This window comes from Pleurodeles waltl, chromosome 4_2 (genome assembly GCF_031143425.1).
Source record: "Pleurodeles waltl isolate 20211129_DDA chromosome 4_2, aPleWal1.hap1.20221129, whole genome shotgun sequence".
Lineage (NCBI taxonomy): Eukaryota > Metazoa > Chordata > Amphibia > Caudata > Salamandridae > Pleurodeles > Pleurodeles waltl.
In genome coordinates this window covers 662,181,202-662,199,446 of record NC_090443.1, presented here as the reverse complement: position 1 = coordinate 662,199,446, position 18,245 = coordinate 662,181,202, and positions in this window count along the sequence as shown.

Sequence of the window (18,245 nt, the reverse complement as noted above, 5' to 3'; positions counted from 1 at the left end):
TCATGACTCCCTCAGGGCCAACCTGGCTGCCTACCATCGTGATGTGGCTGCTATTCTCAAAAACCAGCAGGCCCTCCTTGCAGCAGTACTGCCCTTAAGAACTTCACAGGGAGCAGCCCCCGGGATGTCTGACTCCACGTCTTCTAACACTGAGGTGTGTGTTGCCCCTTCACAACCAACAACAACAAGGACAAACCAGGCAACACACACATCAGAAGAAGAAGACATGGAACAGATCACATTCTCACAGAAGAGTACCCGGAAGCACTAGTCCCTGCACCATGGCCTACTTTGACCAAGGTCCTACGTTTTGTCAAATGCCAGTCTCACTACAACTATACTCAATGACTGTTCTGCTAACCACTGTATGACTTGTCAGCATTGCCAGTGAATGTCTCTCTCCTACTATTCGGCAAATCCTGTCCCTCTGCACTGTCTGTTATATCACCTCAGCGGTCAGGAGCATCATCCACATCCCTTCTGTAGGATCACCATGTAAGAATGCACCAGAACGGACTCAGCAAACATGGACAATGTACATTTTGCACTACAGCACCTATCAATAAATTGCACTTGCACACCTAATATGTCTCTGTGTAATCTGACACATCAACTGTGCAGTAGATAACTCTAAAGTGCCTGTGTGACAACCATGTAGCTTGTCAATACAAGTGTCCTGACATCATGTAGTCTGATACATCTGTGCAGTGGCCAGGATTGCATCATAGCCTGACCATCCTGAGGAGAATAACTGATGAAGGGACAAATCACACACAATTATGCTGTGTTGGACAGAATAATGCTCCATCTATAGCAATCCAAGTCAACTAATGGTGGCTGATAAATGTAGGCACCATGCAATACTAAACAATGAAATTATGCAGCATAATCTAAGCAAACACAACCAAACACTGCATCAATCACCCTTTCTGAGTATACTTCCATGAAGGGAAGTCATGCTGAATTTTTACACACATGATCTATGTCAGCAATGAAGACAACAAGACAAGAGTGTTAACAACACCTCATCTACATAGATGTCCCTGAACATCACGCTGCAGTCCGACCTAATAAATTACCCATAATACCAAGTCTGGAAGCACACTTTGTGATGTAGAATACCTACTCATCAACACAAATCCTTGGTGATCCATGTAAACTACTAATGGTGGGTCTACCAAATGGTGGATACTTACCAAGTTAGCACAGGGGTAGCTGCCATGTTAAACCTCTATTTTCTGTGGTGTGTAGCATAGGACACAAATGTCATAGAAAAACAATCACCTACACTGATGTCAAGGCCATGATCAAGTAGCAGTTAACGCATAATGCAAAGGGTTAACTATATGTTTATTCCTATGTATTCACACCAGAGGCAACTAAGAGAAAAGTCATACCTACACTAATCTAACCTGACTACTCCTAACCCACAACTGTCCCTAACTAACCTAAGCTAAACTTACTCTACACATATAACGAATCGATCTAAACATCAATCCCCCACCCACCATTATGAGACAGGACACATGCAGGACAACACATACTAACCTACACACATACTAGACTATCCTAAACAATCATATATATATATATATTTTTTTTTATAATTGATTTTTTTTTCTATACAGACAGGAATCCCAACATTGACCCTCACCCACACAAAAATGAAAAATAGAAAGAATAAGGACCCTCCTCCCTAACACTAACTAAGCTAACAACCTACACTAACCTAACACTAATCCCCAAAACCCAACTATCATGACAAAAAGGAAAGAGTAGAGAGGGGAGGGATAAATTTCAAACAATCAATAAAGTCCTAGAGGTTGGCCCTCCGTAGGGTCCGCCTGATGGACCAAACCCTTTTCTTAATGTAGGCCACATCCTGGCTTACCTTGTCCACCTTACTAATAAACTTGTCCATTTTCCTGTCTAAAGCCAGGAATGCCACAGGGTCAATAGGAGGGGCTGCTGCTGTCTGTGTGCTGGCAGAGGTGCTCGGTGTGGGAGTTGTTGTTAGCCCACTGGACTGTCCTGCAGCTCTGAAATTGCTGGGTCCAGGTCGTGCTGCAGAGGCAGGGTCAACTGTCCCCGCCGTTGCTGAGGCCACTTGGGGAGAACTGGTTGATGTGGTGGTGGTGGCTGTTGTGGGCAATGTTGGGCCACCCTGTGGTGAGGCCCACCATGCTCCGGAGGCCCGATCCGCTTCGTATTTTCGGGCCATCCTTCGGAACCCCGACTGCACCTGCAGGATGTGCCGGTATCTCATTGCCCGTCTTTCAAACTGATGTCTCTGTGCGGCACTCATGTTTGCAGCTGTGAAGAGAAAGGGCAACTATTTACCATAGGAAATGCATTGGGTGGAATAGCACAGTGGGTCAATTGGACATTACTTTTACTGTAGTTGTAACAGCTATTTTCACAACATAGATCATTGAAAGTCTCAGAGGAATTACATGGGAAGCCTGCATACAAAAGGGCATCTCACACCTAGCATATCCATGCCTCTACATGATGGGTGACATCAGCCTAAACTTGTCATCCAAATAATGGGTAATGCAGCTGACATTATGGCTGTACCTCTTCCGCCTACTGACTTCACTACATATGTCACTCTATGTGATAACAATCACAACCCTCAATATCTGCCATTTGTAATAGTTTTTTGCTAATATAGAGCTCATGTGCCATAACCGAGTGTGTACACTAGGTTCCAAATAAAGTTGCAAAAGGTCACAAGTATGTGAAACATACTGGTTGATACAGTCCTAGGTACCCTATTCCCAAACACATGGCAGTCTTTGAGGGTGGGGTGGGAAGAACAACCAACAATCCCATATTCAATGCACACCCAGGAGTGTATAGAAAGGTCAACAAGTATTTGCCTCCACACACAACACCAATGAAGGGCTAGCAACAAATTGGCGTCAGCTAAACCTTGTCCTATCCAAGGTCCAGACATGTCAAAATGTACTGACTTAGGCCAACATCACATACTACCAGTGAGGCATATTTTACCACACACACAGAGGAGCAAGAACACCCATGATCATGAGTAGAATGAACACCTAGGCCATTGCACTCTAGTCCCACACACTTCTAGTTCAACTTGTGGAAGTACATGCCCTCGGAAGATCCAACCTACAGTGTACTCAGTCCATCCTCAACTAGGGAAGCTGCATATTTCAGACAAGCCTTTTGCAGAAGCTATCTGGGAGAATGTCAGTCTGAAATGCAGACTCAGTCCAAGCCAAGTCCCAGAGCAACTCTTACATTAACCAGTGTATTCCACATGACTCATCCCATTCCCCATAGCGGGCCCGACTGGAATGGCCTACAGACCCAAAATCTGAGAGATGGATAAGCATAGGTCTATTAAAACTGAAGTGATATATGAAATCCTACTAATGGAACAATACTAATGAATGGGCAGCGCATCAAACCTTGAATTCTGTTGAACACACAGTAGTCCATCATGCATCACCAGCAAACAATAAAAAGAGCACACATGCAACGCTCACTGTAGGTGTCGGGGTCCGCAAAATGAACCACCTCTCCCACAGTGTACGGTGCAGGTCCACCTGTAAAGCATGGAAGGAAGAATATACTCAGAATCCGTGCACTGACAAACAATTGCAATTACAAAGACAATGTGGTAATATGACATGCGTAATGAAACACTTTCACACATGCTCATACTGCATGGAATAATTCTTGAGCAACATTTACATTGGATGAGTCACCTGCTACAGTTACACACCCTACTACACACATGCAGTGGCCTGGACAGTCATGTGGTGTCAAAGATGCACCTCCATTAGTATGCCCCAACAATATAGGGGTGCATTCATCTCATCATGTTCATCCAAGAGAGACCTCCAAAAGCTGGTTACTTGAGGACTGCATGACCCCTCAAACTCAAACAGCCTATGTGGTCATTTTCTCCACACACCAACCAGACACACATGTGACATATGTGTGGACAACATAGCTAACTTCAATTGACGTGAAGGCAGCACTCATTTATCGCATCATATTGGGTTTACAAATGTCAGTCTAGCTATGGTGTCTACATATGTAGGTATGATGTTTCAACATCCATTTTTCACTGGCTATTGTGACCTGTAGAGTTCAAATTGAGGCATTAACGTGTCGCTTGTCTGACACAAAGGCAACACTACATTACATACTGCTACAGGCAACCGGTATGTGTAGAAAACATGAGCTACCTGACTGCTAGCATTTGTCTTCCTTCACATTGTGCAACAATTACCCAGTAGGTTTCCCTAGCATTATACACAGTTAGCTACTTATCTAGCAGATTGGGTAACAATCATCACATGTCCCCACACAGCTTTAAATTGTTCACATGTAATTGATGTGTACTCACCAACATGGCCACCAATCCTGATTCCAAGGTGGTCCAGCAGATCTTGCTCCCTGGATATCAGATCAGCCCGGCGGTGCTTAAGTTGATGGTCATTCCTCAGGCTACCATGGACATGGACCAAGTGATGGCGCACCTTCCCCCACCGGACTTTACGGGCCTCCGTGTGATACCCCTGTATCACACGACCCCCAGCCTCCAGCATGAGTGGGAGGAAATGGCAAACAAGCCATAGAAATCCCCCCAATTCCTCCTCACCCATCCTGGCAAGCCGTGGCCTACCTGACATCTCAGCACTAACAAAGTGGAAAAAGTTGGAGAAAAAGGAAAAGGGGGAAATGGGGAAAGGTAGAGTACTGAAATGCAAAGAAAACTTAGGAAGAAGAGCCCAACTAACCCCTAAATTACACTACCCAGAACAGACTCCCACAGACAATAAAAGAAACACTGGACTTGACAAAATTATACAATACAGACTCACACAGTATTCAACAACAAGACAATGATGACAAAAGCACAATAGAGAAGGTACACTGGACACAAAAGCACTAAAACACAGGACAACACTTTCCACACAGCCACACAGTCTAGAATAATCTGAGACTGCAAAGTGAAAGTGAAAGTACACCCACAGTACAGATTCTGTAAACAGGATATCCTATTACATCGCATCCTGCATAAAATGGCCGCCTTTTTTTTTCCCGTTATGCGTCATTTTTTCACGCATACAGATAGTGCGTCATATTTTTTGACGCATAAGAGTGCACATAATGCAGAGTCAAAAAAAAATTCATCATTGTTCCATTATATTTGTTTGAGGCTTATTTTACAGTTCTAGAGTTGAAATTTAAGCCGCTGGCAAATATGATGAGCAAATATGAAAATGTATTTTGACTCTGCATTATATGCACTCCTGTGCGTCAAAAAGTTTGATGCCCAAGCTGTGTGCGTGGAAATATGACGCATTATGGAAAAAATGGTGGCCATGTAATGCTGGTTATTAATATATTTATTTTACTTTGATTTTTTTGACTCAGCATTAAGTGCACTCCTATGCGTCAAAAATTATGACGCACAAGCTGTATGCGTGGAAATATGACGCATTATGACAAATATGTCTTTAATTTGTCAAATTGTGAAAAGAATTTTGTCATGACCAAACGGTGCTAAGTGATACACATTTGGGGTTAGCCATGGCACATGTCCCTTATAGGATGTATAAAAGGTATTCACAGTGCAATAGTAATGATTTCTCAAAATGGTTATTACCCATAATTGTACACATATTTTGGGTAATTGCTGATGGCTAATTTCAAATGATGAATAGGATACCAGGATGTATTCCTTAGCAAAAATGTGTCCACATTTATCACGGTAATCAAAATTATATATAGGCCAAATAGGCAGTGCAATTGTCACCTACACTTTTTATGGGGGTAACCATGTCCTAATTATGAGTTAATGTATCTTAAATGTGTTTTACTTTTGACATGTAGGCCACACATGCGCCTTATGCATGTGTGTACTTCACATGTGCATATTTCATGTATATTTGGGGGGCGGTAGAGGTGGACTTAGGCCCCCAGCACCCTAGGGTTTGCCCTTCCAGACTTGCTAATTTATCCAAGGGTTTCCCTAATTCAGTAATGCTAAACCTGCAGCAGCAGGCTCATGGAATCCCATAGGGTATGATTCACTGTTTGCCATTCAATAATCCCATTTGCCCATTTGACGTTTGCCCTATTGATTCTTTGGAGCAATCTGACATACCATTTTGCATTGATATTTTTTGCTAAATCTCAACGTTCCTCATGTGCTGATGACAAATAGGTTGTTGATGTATGTGGCCCTTTATGCATTACCTGGTTTAGTGGCATGTTTCATTCTTCCTGCTAGGTTCCAACTGGGACACTACTGTGATCGGCTGCTTGCAAATATTTTGTTGATTGGATGGTACATGTTTATATGTGTGGTCCAATGTAGATCCACTATCAACTGTCAGGGTGTATGTTGTCACTGTAACTTCCAGGTCTCCTCATGAGTTAGTGGCAGCTAATCTTGTTTCAATTGGGCATTGTTTGTAGCAAAAATGGAGAGAAGCCATTGAGGACATGGTCACCTACACATGGATGGTCCCACCCTGTCACTGAACACGTGTAATGAGACTTTCGAATGGGCAACCTTTTTGTGCTGAGTGAGAGAATGTCTCAGGTATCTGGATCTGGCATGTGTCATTGCCACATTTCTACTCCAGTTGGCCTCTGTGGATGGTAATGTATCATGAAACTTCATAGCCTCTGTGCAGAAGTAAATGGCTGGTATTCCACACATGACTCATCTTTATCATTTGAAAAAGTGTTACTCAGCGTTTTGAACAGTCAGGGTCCTCATATGTGTTGACTTTTCATGGACATTATCTGAGGTTGCTGGCTTTGATGGAGGCCATTTACACCATCATACAATGTGATCCTGGTCCACTGTCACACTTTTAAGTTTAGGCATTAATGAAGGTCAGACAACGGAAGGGCCAAGATTTGGCTATTCATGGGCACTGTCACAAGTCTGATGCAAATGACAGTCAGATGATGCACTACTATGTATTTGAGTATACATTGATGAGGCTAATGACAAATTAGTGTCTGAGGTACAAAAGGTTTTGGACAGCATGTGTGGTCCATAGGTGGACCCCAGGTATCTGTAGAGTGACCCACGGACAGGTGCCAGTCAGGCTGACAGGATGCTGGGTCAATCAGGTGCAAGCTCTTTTAGTAATCACATGATCACGTGTTCTGACTAGGACTGGTCAGAGGGAGCATTAGACAGTTGAGATGTCACACTGTGTATGTCCTGTGTTGCTTTGAAGGTGACACATGAACCCTGATAAAGTGTTACACGGCAACATTAGTGTCAAAGCTTAATGATGTAATGGCTCACATTCAAACATGTATGCAGTAGGAGGCATCAGCAGGGACGGGGCATGTACATTTGGGTGGTGTGCATGGAGGGGATCACAGGTGTGGCCTCCATCTGTGTCTCACTAATCCTGTCAGATGGGATTAGCTGATAAATAGCCTACAGTACCTTTCACAGAAGAATCAATCTACAGGTGATACCAGGCCTTATAAACTCCAAGGCAGTGTATTATATGAGCTGTGTTCCATGCAGTGAGATGGTAGTATGACAATGGTCGGCATAGTAAAGGGTGTGGCACACTGGATGACTCTTGTGAGTGTGTGTGTGTAGATGAGGAAATCTGAGTGTACACAAATCGGCATTCCAGGGACCTCTTCAGACAGGTGGGGTGTGAGCAGCTGCAAGTGTGTGTAATGTTTTTAGAAAAGGGCTGACATGTAGATGGGATGTGATGTGCTGGATGCTTGTCATAGGTGTAGCACTTGTGCTGTGTATGTTCTGCTTATGTGTAACTCTAATGACAGATAGTCATTGCAATGATAGTAAGTAGTTGGAATTACTGTTGCCAAGAGTCTAGTACTACATTCCTGTTCCTGAAGCATTAGCATGTGAACTGCCTGATGTATGAGGCCTGTTTTCCCCTAGTTGAGTGATGGTGTTTTAGTTGTGTGCCATCTGCTGCGATGATCCATGTTTCCTACATGTATGTGAGTCATTTGTGTGGTCCTCAGCTATTGCCCTTCAAAGGTGAACTGTACAGGATGTCTGTCATTTACATGGTGTGTGTATTTGACCATTGTATGGTGGCCATTACATTTGTGGTGTATATTTTTTGTGTGATGATTGTTATATCATTATTGCTCAATGAGACGACATTCTTCTTCAGCAATTTCAAACTAAAAGTGGGCAGAAAAGAATAGGCCAAACCATGATGTGGTGTTTGTTATCTGTGTTTATTTACAATTGTGCATTAAGTGGTGATAGTGATAATTAAGAAAATAAATTATTTACAATCTGTTGGTGCCTACGCACTCCAGCAGCCATGTTTGGTTGTTCCCCCTCCTGTTGCAGGCCAGCATCCTCCTCTTTGTCGTCTTCAGGCATGTATGGGTCTGGTTCCAGGAGGGGAATGTTCCTTTTTACACAAATGTTGTGCAATATGGCACAAGTGAGTATGATCCTACAGACCATCTCTGGGGAATATAGTAGGCTACCGCCAGTGATATCAAGGCAGCGGAACCTTGACTTGAGGATCCCAAAGGTGCGCTCGACAATGCTGTGTGTCCTCTTATGCGCATCGTTGTATGCCCGCTCTGCAGCAGTAGTCGGGTTCCCAAATGGTGTCATTAGCCATGGCTGGATGCCATACCCCTGATCAGCAGAAAGAAAAACACAGAATGGGATCATGTAGATGTAGCTGGCACTATTGAAAAGACCTTTAATGGCAGTAGTTGTCTTGTGTTGTCTGTGACTCTTTTGTGTACTAATGTGACAACCTATACTTGTAGGCTATACCTTCTGCATTGTGTTTTTTCCTTGGCTGAGCAAGTGTTTGTCTGCTAACTGTTTGTCAGCAGTATGTTTTGGGATTTGCAATAGGCGTAGAACCCCTGTTTAGTTTCCTGCTGCTTCTGCAGTGTGTTAGGGAAGCAGATGTGGCGGGGTGTCAGTCGAATGATGGCATCCAGTACTTTGGCAGAAATGCGGAGAATGATGGTTGTGATATTCCGCCAACCAGGGCACCAGTTGTTTGAAACGAGCCACTTGCCAGCAGGTGAAGTACGGCAAGCAGCTTTGTTTCTGTTGTGATAGTGCGGGGTGTCACCAAAGTGGGGGCCAACTGCTGTTCAATGTTTTGCAGCAGCTGCTGAATGGCCTGCCAGTTCAACCGGTACCTCTGTATGATGTCGTGTTCACTGAGGCCATGCAGGGTTGTTCTTGGGCGGAATATCCTCTCCTACCTTCTGCGCTGCCTTTGGGGTCCCTGCTGGTGTTGTTGTAGCTGCTGTTGTTGCTGCAGGGCTCTGCGTCTACGTGCACGCTGGATAAAAATTACCTCCATGTCTCCCTCTTGCTGCTCTGCTGCTCTGCTGTTTGTTCTGTGTGTTCTGATTAAATACAGGTGTGTTTGCCCCATTTTAACGCCTGTCCTGACCCAGGCGTTAAATTTTGACACACATCGGGCTTTGCGTCATTTTTTTGCTCCGCCTCCCGGCCGAGAGTCATTTTTGCCCGGAAGCATAAATACGACGCACGGCCGTGTGCGTCGTTTTTTGGACGGGAACGCCTACCCTGCATATCATTAACGCAGGGCAGGTTGCCGCATCCAGAAAATGACGCACACAGCGGATTTTTGTCATCCGCGGGCTCGGGCGTCAGGGTTTAAATATGGGGCAACGTTTGCGAAGATTGTGCGTCAAATATTTTGACGCGCAAACGGAGTATAAATATGCCCCTTAGTATTCTGCAACATAAGCAGTAGTCAGGAAACACGTTACTACACAAAAACACTTGTCATAAGAATATCTTAAACACCCATAGTAGGAACATTAGAAAACATATGGCAAGTTAGAAAAACATTTTAGCATGTTATGCCCATAACAGAAACATGTACATACATATATAAACATCATCAAGCAGGTAGGCAAGATATGAATTCATCCAGTCTGTAGAAAGAACTTTAGAATATATATTATTCCTCTAGGAAATACCTGGTTTTAATGATGAAGGCACCTCTAGTGCCTAGAAGAAGAAAAATGGGGCCCACTGTGCTCCTCTGCACAAAACGGGGGCCTCCGATATCCTTGGGGCTGGAGGAGGGCGGCACGCACCTCCTCTGTACTGAGGACAGGCACCTCCAGGGGCCTGTGAGCACTGGGGCCCCCCCTGGGCCTCAACCGGACCTCACGTGGGGGGGACAACGTCCTCAGATAAAATAGGGGGGTGCCTCACACCCCCTCCAACTTGTAACAGGTCCCTTCTGGGGCCCGCGATCTCCTGGGGTCTCCCCTGGCCTAAACTGGCCCTCTGCTGTGGGGTGGAGAGCACCAAAGCTGATACTGGCCCACGAGGGGGCCACGAAGGGTCTGCGGCGCAGGCGAGCCTCCAGTGAGGCTGCCGTCCTGCCCATAGTGAAACAGAAGCCCTCCGAGGCTTCAGCAGGTGAGGGAGAGGCGTCCTCCTCTCCTCCCTGCTTCCAATGACGTTCTGGCCCAAGGCAGGGCCTTCCGGTGTCCCAGGGGAGCTCTATAGAGCGGAACTCGCCCCGGGGGAACCCATAGGAGCACGCTGCTCTGGTTTCAGAACAAGAGGGTTTTCGTCATGCCCTGAGGGCACCAGGCAGCATGCTCACTCATGCATAGTTGAAGCAGCCTCCCCAGGCTGCAGCAGTGATTTCAGGCACCAGGACGTGGTTTTCCAAAAAGCGCTTCAGCCACAAATGAAGCCTGGGTTGCGGCGGTGATTTTTCATGCCATAATGAATAAGCGCTTGTTAAGGCGCCAGGCACCAGAAAGCGGAAGTGATTTCAAGTGCTAACGAAATCCCTAAAGGAGCACTTTCCCAAGCGCTTAACGTAGGAACAAAGTGAAGCACCCCTCATGCTTCAAAGTGGATGCAGGGGTCAGGGGCCACAGCACCCTGCCCTTGGGGAGCAGAGTTTAAGGAAAAGGCCCACATGTGGAGGGACCCAGCAACAGGGCAGCACAAAGAGGATGCAGCAATTGGCAAGTCCTTTACAGTGACCAAGCAGGTCAGAGGTCAGCACAGCAGCAGCAGTCCATGGCGGTTCCTGGTGTGTCCTTCCAGCGTTTCTGTATCCAGTTCCAGGTAAGTTCAAAGAGTCTCCAAATTGTGGGGAAAATTCCCCTGTATTTATACTCAGTCCTTACTGTGTTTTTCAATGGTAGGGAGAGGAGGTTCCAACCAGTTACAACTGGTTCTGGGAGTGCCCCCTCTCTCCTCCAACACAGGCTCCAAACATCTGTGGGGGGTAAACGACCCTATTGTGTGAGGCCAGGGCACAGCCTTTACAAATGTAGGTGTGCCCCACCTCTCCCTTCTCTCAGCCCAGGAAGACTATTCATTATGCAGATGCACCTCTGTGACACCTCCACCCTCCCTGTGTACTGGCTGTCTGAAAAGTATGCACAAAGCCCCAACGGTCACTCTTCCCAGACGTGGATTGGAGTCAAGCTGCAAAACAACAGTCATAGGCACAGATAAATGCGCACTTTCTAGAAGTAGCATTTCTGTAACAGTAATAAAAAATACACCTACACAATCAACCAGCATCTATTATCACCATCACAACCATACCAAACATGCCTACGCTACCCCTCATAAATCAGACAATACCCCTTACACATAAGGCAGGGCATTTCTAATGCAATCCTATGAGAAGGCAGCACTCACAGCAGTGAGACACCAAGTTAGGCTTTTTGTCACTACCAGGACAGGCCACGAAAACTGGCACATGTCCTGTCTTCAGTGAAAGAGAAAAACTTCCCAAGGAGAAAAAGCCGTTCAACATAAGGGAGACAAAAGAAGACTTCCACTGTGGTCTATTGTGTATAAGCTGTACCAGTTCTGGTAGATACAAGCCAATTGGTTTCTGTGACCAATCCCTGTGCGATTAAAACCTGCTCCTCTAGGTCCAGCAATGCCAATTTGCATCAACACATTTTGGTGGTCTTTAAGGTCCTTTCGCCACCTTCTTCAGAACAAAAGAATATACTCCCAACAATTACTATTCAAATCTGTATCAAAAACAAGTCAAACAATCACCAACTGGTCAATCATCACAAATCCATATGTTTATATACATACTGTCCTTTGCTGCACGGTAGTCTGTTTAAGCAGTTAAATTAATGGAATCCACAATCTCATTTAGATAATCCCGAGGGGCCCTACATTGTCAAACAAGTTCAAAGCCTCTAATCGGGGAACTGGAGCTTCAATCCTGTCCTTTCCGTCTCCTTTAGTCCTGCCTTCTACATACATGGCACCCTGCCCATAGGGCTAGCTATGGCGTACCTTAGGGGTGACTTACATGTAGTAAAAGGGGAGTTATGGGCCTGGCAAGTAAATTTAGATGTCAGGTCCCTGTGGCAGAAAACTGCGCACACAGACCCTGCGCTAGTAGGCCTGAGACAGGTTTGAAAGTCGACCTCAGTGGGTGGCGCAAGCAGAGCTGCAGGCCCACTAGTAGTATTTAATATACAGGTCCTGGGTATAGAGATACCACTCTACAAGGAACTTATAGGTAAATTAAATATACCAATTAGGTATAAGCCAATCATACCAACTTTAGATGGGAGAGCACCTGCACTTTAGCACTGGTCAGCAGTGATAAAGTGCTCAGAGTCCTAGAGCCAACAGCGAGAGGTCAGAATAAATAGGAGGAAGGAGGCAAAAAGACTGGGGATGACCCTGCGTAAGGAAAAAAGTCCAACACTCATTCTCTGTATTGTGTAGCCATACTCACAGCCCTATTCACTGTCACTGTTAGAAATGGGTATATGGTTGGCAGTCAGTTTACATTCTATCCAAGCAGGAACCCTAACTCTAGTCAGGGTAATGGAGATACATACGTAGGATAACTCCTGCTCACTCCTTGGTAGCTTGGCATCAGCAGTCAGGCTTATTTCAGAGGCAATGTGTAAAGTATTTGTACCAACACACACAGTAACACAGTGAAAACACCCCAAAAGCACTCAATACCAGTTAAGACAAAATAGCCAATATTTATCTGAGTAAAAAAAGACCAAAACATCAAAAATCCAACATGCACAAGCAAAGTAATGCTTTTTTCAAGATTAACCTTCAATGTAGTGCTTAGAAACACAAATGCTTCAAATGGTGATATCACAGCATCGTGATGGAGTTGTTCCCAACAATCAGATGCCAATGGCGCTGTCACAGAGTCGAACGGACCCACAGGTACAGTACCTTGTGAAAATGGAGAAACAAGTTGGTGCACAGAGTAGGGGATTGAGGTGGCACTGGATCCGGTGAGGCGTTGGTTCTTGGGCTGCAGAGCAGAGGATCGGAGGCATTGGTGTGAGGCATCAGGTCATTGCTGCTGAGCTGTGGAGGTGAGGCAGTGCTGCTGCGAATTGTCAGATCCTTCCATGTTCGGCGGGGTCAATATCCAGCAGTCACAACGTGGTGTAACGACCTCCTGGAGTCACGGGCACGTCACAAGGATGCAGGTGCCACAGCGGAGTCTGGTGTCCCGGATGTCGGTGACAAAACACTTCGGAACTCATGGGGTCATCGCACTCCAGCAGGACCATGGCTTCAGCTGAAGGCGGTGTCGCTGGTTCCAGCAGCTGCAACAGTCTGGGCGTCATCCAAAGTCGATGCACTTGGTTCTTCTTGATTTTAACCAGCTTCTCCTTTCAAGGGCCCAGGGACTGGATTAGACACCACTTGGCAGGGCAGGAGTTTCAGCAATAGAGTCCAGGTACTGGTAGAGAACATCTTTGATGGCCCTGAGACTTCAGAACAGGAGGCCAGCTCAATCCAAGCCCTTGGAGAATCTTCTCAAGCAGGCTACACAGCCAAACTCAGTCTTTGCTCTCTCTATGGCAGAAGCAGCAACTGCAGGCCAACCCAGCAAAGCACACACAGCAAAGGGGCAGTAATCGTCCTCCAGCTCTTCATCTCTTCTCCTTGGCAGAGGTTCCTCTTGATCCAGAAATGTTCTAAAAGTCTGAGGTTTATACCCCTTTCTGCCTTTGAAGTAGGAAAACTTCAAAGGAAACTCTCTGTTGTTGACAAGATCCTGCCTTGCCTAGGCCTGGCCCCAGACACACACCAGGGGTTTGGAGACTGCATTGTGTGAGGACAGGCACAGCCCATTCAGGTGTAAGTGTCAGCTCCTCCCTCCCCATTCTAGCCCAGGGGACTCATCAGGATATTCAGGCTACACTCCAGCTCCATTTGTGTCACTGTCTAGAGGGAATTCACACCAGCCTAACTGTCAGTCTGACCCAGGAACTAAATACACAAGCAGGCAGAGGCACAGAATCGTTAAGCAAGAAAATGCCCACTTTCTAAAAGTGGCATTTTCAAAGTGACGATCTAAAAACAAACTTTACCAAAAGGAGTTTTTTTAAATTGTGAGTTCAGAGACCCCAATCTCCATTCTCAATCTACTCCCAATGGGAAAATACACTTAAAAGGTATTTAAAGACGGTCTCCATGTTAACCTATGGGGGAGATAGGCCTTGCAACAGTGAAAAACAAATTTGGCAGTATTTCACTGTCAGGACATGTAAACCACATCAGTACACATCCTACCTTTAATATACACTGCCCCCAGCCCATGGGGCTACCCAGGGCCTACCCTAGGGGTGTCTTACATGTACAAAAAGGGAATGTTTGGGTTTGGCAAGTGTGTACACTTGCTAGGTCGAATTGGCAATTTAAAAATGCACACACAGAGACTAAAGTGGCAGGTCTTTGCCATGTTTACAGGGCTACTCATGTGGGTGGCGCAACCAGGGCTGCAGGTCCACTAGGAGCATTTGATTTACAGGCCCTGGGCACCTCTAGTGCCATTCCAGATGACTCCATATGACTTTGCGAAGGACGCCGCTGCCTGAAACCTGCACCGCCAACTACACCTGGATCAGTGGACCTCGCCAAGGCATGATGACCCCACCGTCAATATAATCCCGATGTCGCTGCAGCCACTGACGTCCACATGAACTCGTGAGTTGGAGTGTCATACACCCAACTCCATCGCACCACCTGTGACCCTGTGACGTAATTGCGACCCCATGAGGTCGTCCGGCAGCATCGTAACTTTGCGGGACTTTAACTTTGCTGGAGATGCTACGGGACTGACTCCTCGCAACTGATGCTGCCTCACCTCCACTGCTCCACAGCAAGGACCTGACACCTCTTTGTGACTCCTCCATCCCTTCACCCTGCAGCACTGAAACTGACGCTGCATCGTATCCAGTGATGCCTCACCCCCGACTGAGGGGCACTGGCCTGTTTTCCACACATTTTGCTAAGGTACTGTACCTGGGAGTCCATGTGACTCTGTAAACGGCTTCAGTGGCATCGAATTGTGGGAAGTGACTCCATCACAACGCTGCGTTAACATCAGATTGCAGCATTTGCCCCATATCTTCTATACTATGTACTGTGTTATCATTCCCCAGGTCTTCACAGTATGTCTATTCTAACAGATCCTCTGCTGTCACACTTTGTCCAATCTAACACCCATCCTTATTCTCTCACTTATAAAATCAAAGAAAAACCAGGAGATACCTGTTTTAGAAAATCAAGCATCTGATGCTTTATTAACCAACACATTTCAGAATTAGGAATTTGACGTGCATTCAGAAAATTCAGGGGCAGATTTAAGAGCCCCTAGTGGCACCTTAGCGCCGCCATATCATCATTTTTTTGGGTGCTGAAGCAGCGCTAAGGTGGCATTTTCCCCCCACCATATCTACAAAGCAGTGCATTGCATGCATTGCACCACTTTGCAAACCCTTGCGCCACATTATGCCTGTGCCAGGCATAATGTATGTAAGGGGGGCGTTCCCCCATTAAGGGGGGGCTGAAAAAATGGTGCAAGGAAATCTAAAATATTTCCTTGTGACAATTCTTTTGGCACATTTAACACCTGCTCAAAGCAGGCGTTAAAAGGGGGCATTCCATTATCTGGGTCCCTATGTACTCTGCAGGAGTAGCACCAGAATTTCGGCTCTACTCCTGCAGAGTACAGCAATAGCGTAAACAAATTATGCTATTGTCCCCTTCCTTGCGCCATGGTGTGCCTTATTTTAAGTACGGTGCACACATGGTGGAGTTAGGGGGCGCTAAGGGGAGTAAGGAAAGTGGCGCTGCATTGGGTGCAGCACCACTTTCCTTAAATCAGCCTCTCAGTGAATAGCTGTAATCAGTACCTCCTTGTGGCAGGATTAGTGCTTTCCACCTTTTGCTATTCCAGATTGCTATGAAGGGTATACGTTAGGAACCTGTACATACACACAGTTTTAGAACATTAATACAAGAATAAAGAACCAGACTAGTCTACTGGTTAATCTAGAGCTTTCATACCAGACTGGTGTATCTCAAAGGTAACCATGTCAGATCAGAGCCAGGCATGCGTGAGTCCTTCTTACTAGACAATGACTCCGATTTAGCCGTAGGCCTACTTTGCTTAACATCCACTGCCTCAAAATATTGATTTATATTTAAGGTACAATCAACATGTTCTGGGAAAGATAAACTGGTTGGTGTTTTTTATTTCTAGCCATAAACACATTATACACAGTATACTCAGACTTAACATGATGAAAATAGGCATTATGTCAATAAAAAATGTTTTATTTTTGTTAACTTTAAATATTTAAGACTGTATAATAGTTCTTGTGTAGAGGCTTTAATTCTGCTACCATCTTCTTCTGCGTTTCCCCAAATGATGAAAATGTCATACGCAGCTCTAATTGTTCTAAATGTGGCTAATTATATATAACAATTACTTTTCTATGTGCCTCGCTCTTTCTGCCACAAATTAGCAGTTCAGAGAAAATATATTTTCACTTCTTGCGTAAGTACGCGAGCAAGAGAACAAGAAGCTCAGAGCGTACTTGTGATGTTAGCTTCTGAACTAAAAAGAAATAGGCAGTGAAGTGTTTTTTTCCTTGTAAAAGAAACTCTTCATAGAATAGACACTATGGGGGTCATTCTGACCCGGGCGGGCGGCAGACGCCGCCCGCCTGGCGGGAACCGCCAAATGGCCGCTCCAAGGTCAGAAGACCGTGGAGGCCATTCCGACTTTCCCGCTGGGCCGGCGGGCGCCCGCCGGCCCAGCGGGAAAGGCCCTGCAACACAGAGGCCGGCTCCGAATAGAGCCGGCGGTGTTGCAGGGGTGCGACGGGTGCAGTTGCACCCATCGCAATTTTCACTGTCTGCTATGCAGACAGTGAAAATCATGCTGGGGCCCTGTTAGGGGGCCCCTGCACTGCCCATGCCAGTGGCATGGGCAGTGCAGGGGCCCCCAGGGGCCCCACGACACCTGTTCCCGCCATCCTGTTCCTGGCGGTCAAAACCGCCAGAAACAGGCTGGCAGGAAGGGGGTCGGAATCCCCATGGCGGCACTGCTTGCAGCGCCGCCATGGAGGATCAGCCCAGCCAGGGGAAATCCGGCGGGAAACCGCCGGATCCCCTTTTCTGACCGCGGCGGTCAGAATGGACACTGAAGCACCGCCAGCCTGTTGGCGGTGCTTCCGTTGCCCGCGGCCCTGGCATTCTTAGACCGCCAGGGTCGGAATGAGGGCCTATATGTTGCGTGGCCTACATGACATGCCTACTGTCACATTCACAATCTGGATATACATAAGGCAGCAATAAAAAGAACCAGGCAACAATGTTCCCCAAGTTTGTATTTCAGCAAATTAAATAACTGAACAATTACTGACTATGTTGCAAGTCTCTCCACAGCCACATTTAAAGCAAGTTCCCTCACCGCTTGGAGATCAAATGTATCAAAATAAAACTGTAGAACACAAGAAAGTTAACTAACTTTAAACAGAATATTCTAGTGTAACCATTAGACAAATTATGCAAGCTCAACCAAGTCGATGATCCAGCTGCAAACCTTTGCCACTTAATAGGAGGTGGTGGTCGTTTGGATTCCCTTTGAAAAGTAATCTTGAGAGCTGGATGGACAAACAAACTATTTCTGAGGCTCACCATTGGCGAAGGCTTATGCAAATTGTAATATAACATTTTAGACCTTATATCGTCTTACCACAGTCAAATGGCAATAGATCATCTCGGGAAATGCCTTAATAATTATGGATGTGACAGCTGACAAGCATTTTCAATCGCAATTTGTAGGCTTTTCGAATAGATGGGGCTGATTATGTCCTCCTTAATGTGACAATATCCTGCAATGGAGGCATCTGGCTCCTCAAAT